We start from the raw sequence: 13,730 nt of genomic DNA on the forward strand, positions 1-13,730 counted from the left end.
CTCCGTACTACAGCGAAGCTACCAATTATTAGACAACCTAGAACATGCGACTTAGTAAACTCTCAGGAATAGTGGGAAACAAGAACAATCTTTCGATCACACTCATACTTGTCCACAACACAGTCATTAGAGACATTGTATAGTTTAAAATGTTTATTTTTAACGTGTTCTAATGTGTAGTACTCTAGCCAATACGAGCAGCATAATGCATAAAAATAATATAATTAGCATTGTTACAATTCCATAAAGCACAAAAGAGGAAATCATATTATAATGACAGTGGAGACAGGACTATAGCTCCTTTTACCACCCTCCACGTGCTCATGAGCTAGTTTAGAATAATTATAGAAGACCTCTGGGCTTTGTCAGCGAGACCCCATACCTACGAGATCAGATGCAGTGAATTTCACCTCAGGATCAGCACAGCTCTTCTATGTTGGAAAGGTTTTGTCCAAGTGCCGTCTCATGCATGTAATGCCATATTAAAAGCACCCGAGTTTCAGTTGGGCCACTGTGCTTCATGTTATGTCTATGTGCGTGGGACTGACCAAAGTGAATCAACAGCATACATTGGTATTCGACCTTGAACAGGCTGAGCAGACAGAGAGTGCGGTGCCCCGCTGAGTATGTGAAAGGTAGGCAGTGCTCATGTGAAGCAGCGTCAGCAAAGTATTTAACGAGAACAGAGCTATGTAGGGTTGTGTGCAAAAGTGGCAGTATGGCAGCCAAGCATATACTATTTATGCTAACTCAGCAATGTCTGCATTTAACCCCATTTCCTCACTACACTAACAGACCTTGTTCTTAAGTACTCTCTTCTGTTCCGTGCAATACTAAGTCACAGAATCAGTGTTCATAATTCTACATAGAGCCAACAGATGTATGGGACTGGCTAGAACAGCAACAAAATGCATTTGAGACTGGGAGTAACACTCCTCGTACTCATGTGGATCCTGTCCATTCTGGGTGCAGCACCGATGAGGGACCCTGTTGTGTAAATCCACTTCCAGGGCATCCATCACATGAAGAGAGCATCTTGGCTTTGATTACTTCATCACAATTACACGATCCAAGCCTGCAACATGCCACTGGTGACTCAGACAATATTTCCTCAGATAAGGGGTTGGTGGCCTCTCGGATGAGCTTTACACACCCCTAACAGCTAATGGCTGGCATCATTCGCCAGCGGCACAGCTCCAGAGGTTGGCCTACTGATTGGCCTGACACACTAGGTAAGGAAATGCCTCTTTTTGCATGCTTGCCCCCACATTTTTGGACTGATGCTGCTGGTTTTTAGACTGAGAGTGCGCTGAGGCCTGCTAATCAGACATCAGTGTCAGTGTTCTAACCCTATACAAAAAATATGTTGAATTGGATACACCCAATTGGCAAGTACTAACTTACTTATAAGTCCCTAGTATATGGTACCCAGGGCATGTAAAGCAGAGTGTTCACACAGGGTTGCAGCCCTATTTATGCCGCCCTGAATGTGACAAGGACAAAATGGACCCTAGTCTGCCAATGCGGACTGAAAAGGCAGTATTTACATTGCTAGTCGACTTTGCCATTAAAACTAATAGCAAAGCCCCCACTTCCCTTAATTTTATATACAAGTATATACAAAAGAGCCCTATGCAGGGAGCTATATATTATTAAGTAGGACATTTTCTTTTCATAAGTCTTAATGGCAACACTTTTTGTTGTTTTGCTGTGGAAAAGTTAGTAGCTCCTTTGGTTACCAACTGGCATGCCAGCCTGGCCAGCCTTTGAAAGGAACTACCCAAGCAGGTCAAGTAAGGTATCAAAGTAATCGTGGCATTAAATCCGATCTGACGCCAAGGTCGAATATAATGTCACTAATAAAGAAAGCTTTTAGAAAGTTGCCACTCTGCACTCCAGCTAGTCCAGCGACCTCACAAAGGCCCTGGCACACAGACAGATTCCTGCCAGCCTGGGGAGATGTGTCAACAACTCCGCAGCACAGGAACAAAAACTGTTGTCACAGAGCGAAGTGTAACCTCCTCTCCCAGGAAGGCCACTCCGGGTGTTAGCCCAAAAGGCAAGCTTCCATGGGGAAGCTGCCTTTTAAGGGGCAACTGTAACAACATCCCTGAGCAGGATGCCTTTTGTTCCTGAAGACAATTAAGAGACAGAGCAATAGAGCAAAACCTGTCCCCAAACCAGTTTCCCTGTGGACGTGTAACCCACTGTTAGCCACATCTCTAGGGTGGGCTACCGTGCTCCTTAGGGTCAAGGAAGGGTTGGGCCATTTTGAAAGGGGCAAGAATGGGGCACTCTCGGATAGCTAGATGCCACACACTGCAGGAAACACAGCACTAAGTAGGAGGGGACCCAGTAGCCCATTGGCTAAAGACCGCGTGGTCCCCTCTGGGCTCTCTTTCCTGGGATAAATATGGCCCTAATGGCCCACTGCCCCTCAGAGCACACTGGAATTGAAGAAAGAACCGAAAATGGACTGCCCTGCTGTCCATAACCTGGATAAAGAAAGGCTGCACTGTCAAGAGAACTGCGCCTGCTGCACTTATGGGCTAGTGGGATGTGGACTGTACCGACGACTCCTGGCTCAGGCAAACGTTGGTTCCCAGCCTTCACCCACAGCAGTGACTCAAACGATCAGTCGGCTGATCCCCCTACAACCAGCTCCAGGGTCAAAAGAAATGAAGAAGCCCAAACATAAGCTGGTAGCCACCACAGAAGTTTTGCCACTCCATTTGCTGGGTACTCTAAATGACAAATCAGAGATAGCCAAAAGTTGGAGCCGTGTCTGCGGACTCGGGAGTGCTATCAAAGACGAGATTTGTCGTACTCAAGGGACACAAGCCTTCACCTAATGATTTCACTCCAACCGCGGTGCAATGAGACAAGTAGCCCAGCATTGGCGGCCTGCTATTGCAACGTAGAGGACTTCGAGGGACCCCGATCACTGGGCCAAAGTAGCCACATCATCCGTGGACTGCGGAACCACCACAAATACACCCCGATCGAACACACCACAATCGGAGCATCCTTTGAGCATCTTTCGCCTGTTTCTTCAGCATCAGGACCCATCCACTGATGTCTATGGCGGTCGTCCTGTAAAGTTTGGAACTTGCCTTAAAAACGCCCTGGTGGCCAAGTAACTGTCTAAAGTATCCTCTCGGGCCCCCCTGCCAGATTTGGTCGCCCCAACCCTATCGTAAGAGCCCTAATGATCCTGATATGATGTCATGATGTGTTCTATGTATATGAAGGCAAAAACGTAAAATTATATATATTTTTTTAAACAATTAAGAATCAGTTCGGTGACTACCTTCTACTTACTAGTCCATTTTGAGATTACCAGAAGTTCAGGGTGTGATTGGGCAATTTTTCTTACACACGAGACAAAAAGGTCTACGGAAACAACTTACTGAGTAAGGCTTGACAAAAGCGAGCATCCAATTAGCACTTTTTCTATACATAAACTGCACTTAGAGGTTGCGGTGAGAAGCCCATACAGCATCCCTGCAGATGACTACAGAAAGACATGACCAAGTATCATCTTGGTTCAGGCTGAATACATCTGTGTGTCCTTAGAAGTTTGAATATCCTTTGCACAGAAGCTTTCAATGGTGCAATAAATCTAGCACCCAATATACGTTTTCAAAGCCCACTGAACCCCAAGAGGTCACTAAGAACTAGTCCAGGGAGCATATAATCTTTGTGCACTGCAAGCAGAAGAAAGGGGCCCTCTATTTGTCAAGAGAACAGAGAGTTCTTTCAGTCCCGATTGAATAAGACAGTAAATATAGGATGACAAATCCACCGATTGATATCAAAGTAAGAAGGGATCGCTAGGAGAAAGGCAGGAAATGTGTGCAATATTCTTGTGAAAAATGATCACTCAGGACAAATACTGGTTATCCAAACTATTGCATGATGTTTGTGCAGAGGATAATGTCTTAGGATGAGGTAGAAGCAGGTACCTCCTGACCCCCTAGGAACCTACCTGTGCATGTCCTCTGACCCAACAAGGCCTTTTGGGACCCGCTCCAGTGCTTGAGATGCACCAGCCTCACTCCTTCAGCTGAATATTATATATATATATATATATATATATATATATATATATATATATATATATATATATATATATATATATATATATATATATATATATATATATATATATATATATATATATATATATATATATATATATATATATATATATATATATATATATATATATATATATATATCCTACTGGCGGTCGCCAGTAGGTAGTTATAGTTAGGACCACGTTTCCATAGGAAAACCTCAACATTCTATTTTGAATAACTTTGGCGCCGGTCGACGAATCCTCGCGAATTTCTCAAAATAGGTGGGGCGCTACGCTCCGCTCCTACCCTGAAAGTCTCGGGGGGATCCGTCAAGCGGGGGCTGAGATAAAAGGGGGGTCCCAAAACGCGTTTTTCCCATGCATTTTTCCATAGGACCTTTAGAACGAGCTACAGCCCGAACGGCTGAACAGAATTACTCAAAATTTGGCAGAGAGGTAGTCCCTAGGTCAAGGAAGTGCCTTTTGTAGGTCTGGTGTAAATCTGTTCAGTATTTCCGGAGAAAATAGCATTTAAAAGCATATATATATATATATGCGCGCAGGGTGCGCGCACCGTGCGAGCACCGTGCGAGCACCCTAACGTGCGCGAGCGTAATTCTGATTGGTGGTTACATGTTAGTCAACGTTCGAATCGGTCGAAATCAGGAAGTGTCGGCCGCCATTTTGTTTGTTTTCAGTGCGAGAGTGAAAAAGGAAGGTGGCGAACGTGAAAAGGGGGCAGGGTAGAGAGTTCCTGACCCCCTAGCCTTTGTCAGGGGGTCCCTGAAGGACCCCGAAGGCAAAAAAAAAAATTTTTTATTTTTTTAAAAATCGCGGGGGTGCGCGCACAGTGCGCGCACCCTGAAAAACACAAAAAAAAAATTTTTTTTTTTTGCAAAAAAAAAAAAAATAATTCGCAGGGTGAAAACCAAAAAAAAAAATAATAATAATTTTTAATACGTAGTTTATTGTAAAATAAATATATAAAAAATAATACATAAATAAATTAGCATTTAAAAAACCGTACAAATTCACTGAAAAAACCATAGGTTTCACACACGTTATAGTTAGGAATTAGCATTTAAAAAACCTTGCTAATTCACTGAAAAAACCATAGGTTTCACACATGTTATAGTTAGCTGGACATTTTACTGATAAAAAACCAATGAAATTCCCCCGTTATAGTTACTGTAGGCAACTATAACTCACGCGACCGTAATCCTCTGCTGATGACATATGTGTCTTTATGAAAAAAAAATATTTGTAATATATGTATAGCTAAAATTTAATGGAAGAAGACATGGGCAAATAAGTGTCTAAATACAGTATTAGCATCAGCAGAGGATTGCGGTCGCGTGAGTTATAGTTGCCTACAGTAACTATAACGGGGGAATTTCATTGGTTTTTTATCAGTAAAATGTCCAGCTAACTATAACATGTGTGAAACCTATGGTTTTTTCAGTGAATATATATATATATTCACTAAAAAAAACATAGGTTTCAAGGGCGTTATAGTTAGCTGGACATTTCCCTCGTACAAAACCCTAGAAATTCCCCTGTTCTAGTTAGTTCAGCTAACTATAACTCGCGCCCCCGCAATGCACTGCTGATGACGCCACATATTACATCAGTCATGACATGGTCAGTGACATCACTGATGACATCACTGATGACATCTGCAATGACATCACTAATGATATCACTGATGCCATCATCCAGTGAATGTGTGTTTTTCTGAAAAGTTTAAATATGTTTTATATATTTATAGTGAAAGGCCTATGGAAGAATGAGTGGGTGTATAAGTGTGTGAATGGGTGATTTTCTAGGTGTGTAACTGACTCTATAAGTGAGTCATAAATGTATCTTACTGCAGACTAGTGACTAAACTGTGTGAATGTCTGTATGTGTCTGTGTGTTGGTGTATAAGTGGCTGCATGGTTTTGTGAATAGCTATAGGAGTGTCTATATGGGTTATTGATTGGTTGTCTGAGTATCTGTATGGGTGCCTGAGTGTTTGTGTGGGTAGGGTGTGTGTGACTCTGTGCATAGATGTGTGAGAGGGTGGTTCAGTGGGTGCATGGTTTTAAGAGTGCAATTGTGATGGACTGTATGGTTGTGTGAGTGTATGTATGGGTGTGTTAGTGATTGAATGTATATCTCAGTTGTACATGCTTCAGTAACTACATATGTGAAATGCAGTGTATATGTGTGTAAGAGTATATAACTATCTATATGTGAGAGTGTGTGATTGCTGGAGTGGCTGTATGGATGAGTGTGTGCTTGTATTAGTAATTGTATAAGAGCGTCAGAATTTGTTAGTATTTTTATGAGTAAGTGAACTTGAGTGTGTTTAACTGTATAGGTGAGTAAATTGGATTGTGTTTAATTATTTGCATGACTGACTAGGTGTCAGTACCTCAATGGATGATTGGTGGTGTGTGAGTGTCTATATAGGTGTATAAATGCATATGAGTCTTGTACGGAGTGACTGTAAGTATGAGTGACTGTACAGGTGAGCAGGTGAGTGAGTGGAGATGTATGTAGACCTAAGAGTCAATGAGTGGGTATGTAGTTATTGGTATTGGAGTATCTATGGTTTTGAGAATGGCAGTCTGAAATTTTGAGTCGGTGTATCAAAGGTTATATTAGGGTGTGAGAAGATGCACTAATTTATCACGTGGATGATGTCATCAGTGATGTCATTTGAGATGTCATCAGTGATGTCACTGACCATGACATGAGTGATGTAATATGTGACGTCATCAGCAGTGCACTGCGGGGGCGCGAGTTATGGTTAGCTGAACTAACTATAACAGGGGAATTTCTGGGGTTTTGTACGAGGGAAATGTCCAGCTAACTATAACGCCCCTGAAACCTATGGTTTTTTTAGTGAATTTCTAAGGTTTTTTAAATGCCAATTCCTAACTATAACGCCCCTGAAACCTTTGGTTTTTTCAGTGAATTTCAAAGGTTTTTTAAATGCCAATTCCCAACTATAACGTGCACGAAACCTATGGTTTTTTCAGTGAATTTCAAAGGTTTTTTAAATGCTAATTCCTATCTATAACTTATCTCTAAAGATATCATGTTTAATGATTTTCATTGGATTTCTATATTTTTCAAATTCAGTGTGTCAATTTCATTAATTATGTTTTCTTGAAATTCTTTTTATCACCATTTTTAAAATTTATTTTTTTAATTAAGGTTTTTCAAACATTTTTTTTATATTTTTAAAAATATTTCTTTAACTATATGTTCAAAAATTTATTTTATATATTATTTTTCCATGTTTTTGGATCCGCGCACCCTATGCGCACTGTTCTCGATCCCTACGCGTTCGCATCCGCGCATGGTATGCGTTGGGCACGTTTAGTGCGCGATCGCAATGCCACAGGTACGCGACTCCCAGCCTATACGCGACACGTGACGTTTGTTTATCTCCCAAAAATTTCAGTTTTTTTTTCCTTGGATCCGCGCACCCAACGCGTTAGGAACCGCTCACCCAACGCGTGAGAATACGTGCACCCAACGCGTGAGAATACGTGCACCCAATGCGGTAGGATGAGCGCACCCTGCGCGCATTTCGCAGTTTTTTTTTTTTTTTTAAAAAGGGGGCCCCAAGCACCTCTAGAGGGTCAGAGTATTTCGACCCTGCCCCCTTTATATGTTTTACACACTTATTCCCCTTGCTTCTTCAGCCTCGCTTCTACGAGGCAGAAAATGGCCGCCAACAGTTCCTAGTTTCGAATGTAGACAGACACTCGACAGCCAATTAGCATTCAGCGCGCGATCGGGAGGGTGCGCGCTCGGTTCAGGGAGGGTGCGCTTACGGTGCGGGTAGGGTCCGCGGATCCTCCCCGGCCATAGATATCGCTAACTTTTTTACCCTAATTTTCTCAGGAACTACTGAACAGATTCACACCATTTATGCAAAAGGCACGAGTCTGAACTGAGGACTACCTCTTTGCCAAATTTGGTGTCATTCCGTTCAGCGGTTCGGGCTGTAACTGCGACAACAGATCCTATGGGAAATTGCATGGGGAAAATGCGTTTTGGGACCCCCCCTTTTTTCTCGGCCCCCACTTGACGGATCACAGCAAAACTTTCAGGGTCGGAGCGGAGCTGGCCAAAAGTTTGGAAAATTACGCGAGGATTCATCAACCGGCGCCAGACTTATTGGGAATAGAATGTTGCGGATTTCCTATGGAAAATAGGTCCTAACTATAACTATGTACTGGCGACCGCCAGTAGATAATATATATATGATAACCAAGTATCCTGGAACGGTTCCCGATAGAACCCAAAAAGCAGGTACGGACCACAGCGTGGAAGTTGAACTTTCTTTATTTGGTGTGCAGATTAAAGTGCATAGTGCAAAATAATTCGCAAGTGCTCAGCCTGACGCGTTTCGACTGCCCCACGGCAGTCTTGATCACATGACGCGCAGGACCAATCAGTGGCTATATATAAGGTGCCCAATCAGAGAACCGCTTACAAAATTGTCAATAAAGTTTTCAAATAAGTACAGACATAGGACTTGGATTTAACAAAATATAAAAAAACGTGGTTTCTCACAGGCAATTTTACATTTGTCAAACATTTCATAAAAAGATTGTATTACACAAAGATAGGTATAAAAGTCGAAATTGCATGGGGAAAACGCGTTTTGGGACCCCCCTTTTTTCTCGGCCCCCGCTTGACGGATCACAGCAAAACTTTCAGGGTCAGAGCGGAGCTGGCCAAAAGTTTGGAAAATTACGCGAGGATTCATCAACCGGCGCCAGACTTATTGGGAACAGAACGTTGCGGATTTCCTATGGAAAATAGGTCCTAACTATAACTATGTACTGGCGACCGCCAGTAGATAATATATATATATATATATTCACTGAAAAAACCATAGGTTTCACACACGTTATAGTTAGGAATTAGCATTTAAAAAACCTTGCAAATTCACTTAAAAAACCATAGGTTTCACACATGTTATAGTTAGCTGGACATTTCACTCGTGAAAAACCATTGAAATTCCCCCGTTATAGTTAGTGCAGGCAACTATAACTCACGCGACCGCAATCCTCTGCTGATGACGTCAGATATTACATCACTGTATTTAAACACTTATTTACCCATGTCTTCTTCCATTAATTTTTAGCTATACATATATTACAAATATTTTTTTTTCAGAAAGACACATATGTCATCAGTGATGTAATATCTGACGTCATCAGCAGAGGATTGCGGTCGCGTGAGTTATAGTTGCCTGCACTAACTATAACGGGGGAATTTCAATGGTTTTTCACGAGTGAAATGTCCAGCTAACTATAACATGTGTGAAACCTATGGTTTTTTAAGTGAATTTGCAAGGTTTTTTAAATGCTAATTCCTAACTATAACGTGTGTGAAACCTATGGTTTTTTCAGTGAATTTGTACGGTTTTTTAAATGCTAAGTTATGTATTTTTTTTTTTTTCAAGGCAAAGCGCACCGTGCGCGTACGGTACGCGCACGGTGCGCTTTGCGCACCGTGCGCACGCTGTGGGCGTACAGTGTGCTTCGCGCACCGCAGGCCTACGTTGCGCAGTTCGCAGAATTTTTCCGTTTCTACCGTACGCGCACGCTACGCGCACTCCGCGATTTTTCGAAACTAAATTAAAAGAAATTTTGGCCCTTGGGGGTCCTTCTGGGACCCCCTGACAAAGGCTAGGGGGTCAGTAATTGTCCACCCTGCCCCCTTTTCACGTTCTCCACCTTTGTTTTTCACCCCCTCAGACTGCGAGAGACAAAATGGCGGATGACACTTCCTGGTTTCGACCGATTCGAATGTTTACTAAGATCTAACAACCAATCAGAATCGCGCTCGCGCACGGCAGCGTGCGGTAAGTTTTACTGTACACGCACGGTGCGCGCTTATAGATATATATATGCTTTTAAATGCTATTTTCTCAGGAAATACTGAACAGATTTACACCAGACCTGCAAAAGGCACATCCCTGACCTGAGGACTACCTCTCTGCCAAATTTCAAGTAATTCTGTTCAGCCGTTCGGGCTGTAGCTTGGACTAAAGGTCCTATGGAAAAATGCATGGGGAAAACGCGTTTTGGGACCCCCCCTTTTTCTCAGCCCCCGCTTGACGAATCCCCCCGAGACTTTCAGGGAAGGAGCGGAGCGCCCCACCTATTTTGAAAATTTCGCGAGGATTCGTCAATCGGCGCCAAAGTTATTCCAAATAGAATGTTGCGGATTTCCTATGGAAACATGATCCTAACTATAACCGCAGGCCCACGTTGCGCAGTTCGCGGAATTTTTCCGTTTCTACCGTACGCGCACGCTACGCGCACTCCGCGATTTTTCGAAACTAAATTAAAAGAAATTTTGGCCCTTGGGGGTCCTTCTGGGACCCCCTGACAAAGGCTAGGGGGTCAGGAATTGTCCACCCTGCCCCCTTTTCACGTTCTCCACCTTTGTTTTTCACCCCCTCAGACTGCGAGAGACAAAATGGCGGACGACACTTCCTGGTTTCGACCGATTCGAATGTTTACTAAGATCTAACAACCAATCAGAATCGCGCACGGCAGCGTGCGCGTACGGTAAGTTTTACTGTACGCGCACGGTGCGCGCTTATAGATATATATATGCTTTTAAATGCTATTTTCTCAGGAAATACTGAACAGATTTACACCAGACCTGCAAAAGGCACATCCCTGACCTGAGGACTACCTCTCTGCCAACTTTCAAGTAATTCTGTTCAGCCGTTCGGGCTGTAGCTTGGACTAAAGGTCCTATGGAAAAATGCATGGGGAAAACGCGTTTTGGGACCACCCCTTTTTCTCAGCCCCCGCTTGACGAATCCCCCCGAGACTTTCAGGGAAGGAGCGGAGCGCCCCACCTATTTTGAAAATTTCGCGAGGATTCGTCAATCGGCGCCAAAGTTATTCCAAATAGAATGTTGCGGATTTCCTATGGAAACATGATCCTAACTATAACTATCTACTGGCGACCACCAGTAGATAATATATATATATATATATACACACACACACACACACACACACATATATATATATATATATAAAGTCCAATCCTCACTCCACACGAAGAATGAGGCCGACATATGCTGGGGTACACAAAGAGGATTTATTCCAAATAGTTGACAAGCACAAAAGCTGCAAATGCTCAGGAAACGCTAGGCAGACGCGTTTCAGCCGGTAAGCTTTCTTCAGTGCCGGTTTCCAAACAGAGCCTCTCACCTGGGGGTCATTTGATGTCCTGTGACGCTCATATAGCCACTCTCATTGGCTGGATGTTACAAGCCCGCCTCTGTTTAAAAAGGATATTGCATCTCGTGCTTCACTGAGTCCAAAATAAAGATGTTAAATTGAAACCTAAATTTGTGTCCCCTGCAGCCAAAGCTGCATCCTCTCTCCCAATGCGGAACACAGTGCTGATGTAGCCGCGTAGGGGGGCGACGCGCTGTACTTTAATACACTGTCCAAAAGGTGCTGGCTTGCGCGTTGCTCCAGACCGAGAGAGCATGCCGGTGGCCAGTGCCTGCTTACTGGTTACCAGCATTTATATATATAACTTATGTCTTTACTTTCTACCTGTTGTTTCTGTTTTTGCCTGTTGCCTTGGTTCATTGCATTGCTTTCACTGCAATTGCCTGCTACCACTGATCTGCCTGGTTTCAGTGATTTTGCCACGCGTAACTACATTTTCTTCCTTCTTCACTGCTTCTTACTTTTACCTTGCTCTTTTCTACCATTTTGCTCTCTCTCTTGAGATTATCTTCCTATTTTAACTCTTGCTCATTTCTTACTCTCTGTAGCCTGATTTCGTTTCTGTTTTTCACCTTTGACCCATACTCCTCGGTCTAGTTTTGAGCCCCTTTCTCTTTTTTTGTGTTTCTTTTGTGCCACGTTTTTCACTTTTTCGCTGTTCCCATTTCTCTTTCTATTCCATTGATGCTTCTCCGGTTCATTCCCTCACTCCCCTCCACCTGCACACCTGACCTTTTTTTCCAGTCTTCCTTCTTCCCGTGCCCCACACTGCCCCGCCCGAGGACCACTGCACTCCTCCCCCTCCGTTTTCATGGCGATTGTGCAGAACTAGCCAGCTAGCATGCCAAAGCCAAGCCTGTCTACAACCGTCCGTGCCTGGACTGCACCTAGTCACAGGAACCTTGGTCTTACTCCGGCCCTTCACTACCCCACTGCTCTCCATGCCCTCAACACCGCACAACACTCAAGAAGCTTTCTGTTGCATCACCTGCAAGTGTGTTCACCTACCTCTATTCTCTCCCACACAGACCTAAACCACCACCCCACTCAAGCAGATCAGCATCATCTACAGAGCACCGGCACTCACATGCAAGCTTTCTCATTTCTGTGTTCATAAGCTACATGGCCGCACGCAGGACATCAGCCTTGCCCACACATGCAGGCTTGATCTCATTGCATGCCCCCGCATGCAGATATGCATTTACTCTTCCTTAGATGTCACTATGTCTACATTGCTCTGTTACAGGAGTCCCGTTTGGAGTGCCCTGAAGCGATTAAGTTGCAGCAAAGCTGGCATTGGCAAATATTCACCACTGATTTCTCCTCCTACACCCGCGGAACTTTGATCTGGGTGCGACCGGGGACGTTGTTTGAGCTAGATAAGACTGTCCCAGAGGGCAGATATGTCCTTGTGAAGGGAAGACTGGATGGCCGCCATGTCTTGCTGGGCAAGTATACTCCCCCAACAAATTCTTCAATGAATTCCTCAATGACCACTAACTCCTCAAAATCTCTCAGTCCAGATTCAGACATAACCACAGTATCGAAACTGCCCTCATCACTGCTACAGATGACATCTGCATAATCCTCGACAGAGGAGACACAGTGGCCCCCATAACCCTGGACCTCTCCACAGCATTTAGCATGGTCTCCCACTCCAGCCTCATTCAACGCCTGCACGACACTGGAATTCAAGGGCATGACACCCTTCACTCTGGATTCCTGTGATCTCATCTGCGGAGTTTTGCAAGGATCCTTCCTGAGCCAGAAGCTCTTAAAAACGTACATGAATCTGCAGCCGCGCATCATCTGCTCCTATGACATCAACACCCTCTACTACTCTGGCACACAATTCATCTTCTCCCTCATGGACAGGACACCCAGCAAAGAAAAAGCTCACGCATGCATGACCGAAATCGCTGACTGGATGTAGTTTAACTGTCTGAAGCTGAACAGTGACAAGACCAAGGTTGTGATCTTCAAAAAATACTCCTCTCTGTGGGACTCAACCTGCTGGCTAACAAAGCTAGGACATACACCAACCCATCCTCCCATGCAAAGAACCTAATGATAGTAATTGACTGCAAACTAGACTTGACCGTCCAAGTGAAAACAGTCGAAGCGTCAGGTTTATATACTCTGAAAAATATTTAAGGCGTTCACTATCAACACCTAGAAAACCATCACCAACTCTTTGAACTAGCAAGCTGCACTTTAGGATTACTCACTAGGCCTCTGGATGTGGCAATGTAGGATGAACTACTTTCCCAATCATTTAAGTGTCTGTCGAGCAATGTAGAAGGAGGTCCCCTTATGACTACTTTTTTGCAGTGGGTGATCATCTTCTAGAGCTTCTAGGGCTTTGGAGATAG

At 43.7% G+C, this 13,730-nt stretch overlaps 1 protein-coding gene across 3 annotated transcripts in view; it reads right to left on the reverse strand.

Annotated features, from left to right (window-relative positions):
• The window catches only part of BRAF (B-Raf proto-oncogene, serine/threonine kinase), an 803,995-nt gene that overhangs the window by 677,262 nt on the left and 113,003 nt on the right, over positions 1 to 13,730 (reverse strand). The window lies entirely within an intron of this gene.

The sequence above is a fragment of the Triturus cristatus genome, chromosome 4_1 (assembly GCF_964204655.1).
Source record: "Triturus cristatus chromosome 4_1, aTriCri1.1, whole genome shotgun sequence".
In the NCBI taxonomy this organism is placed as follows: Eukaryota; Metazoa; Chordata; class Amphibia; order Caudata; family Salamandridae; genus Triturus; species Triturus cristatus.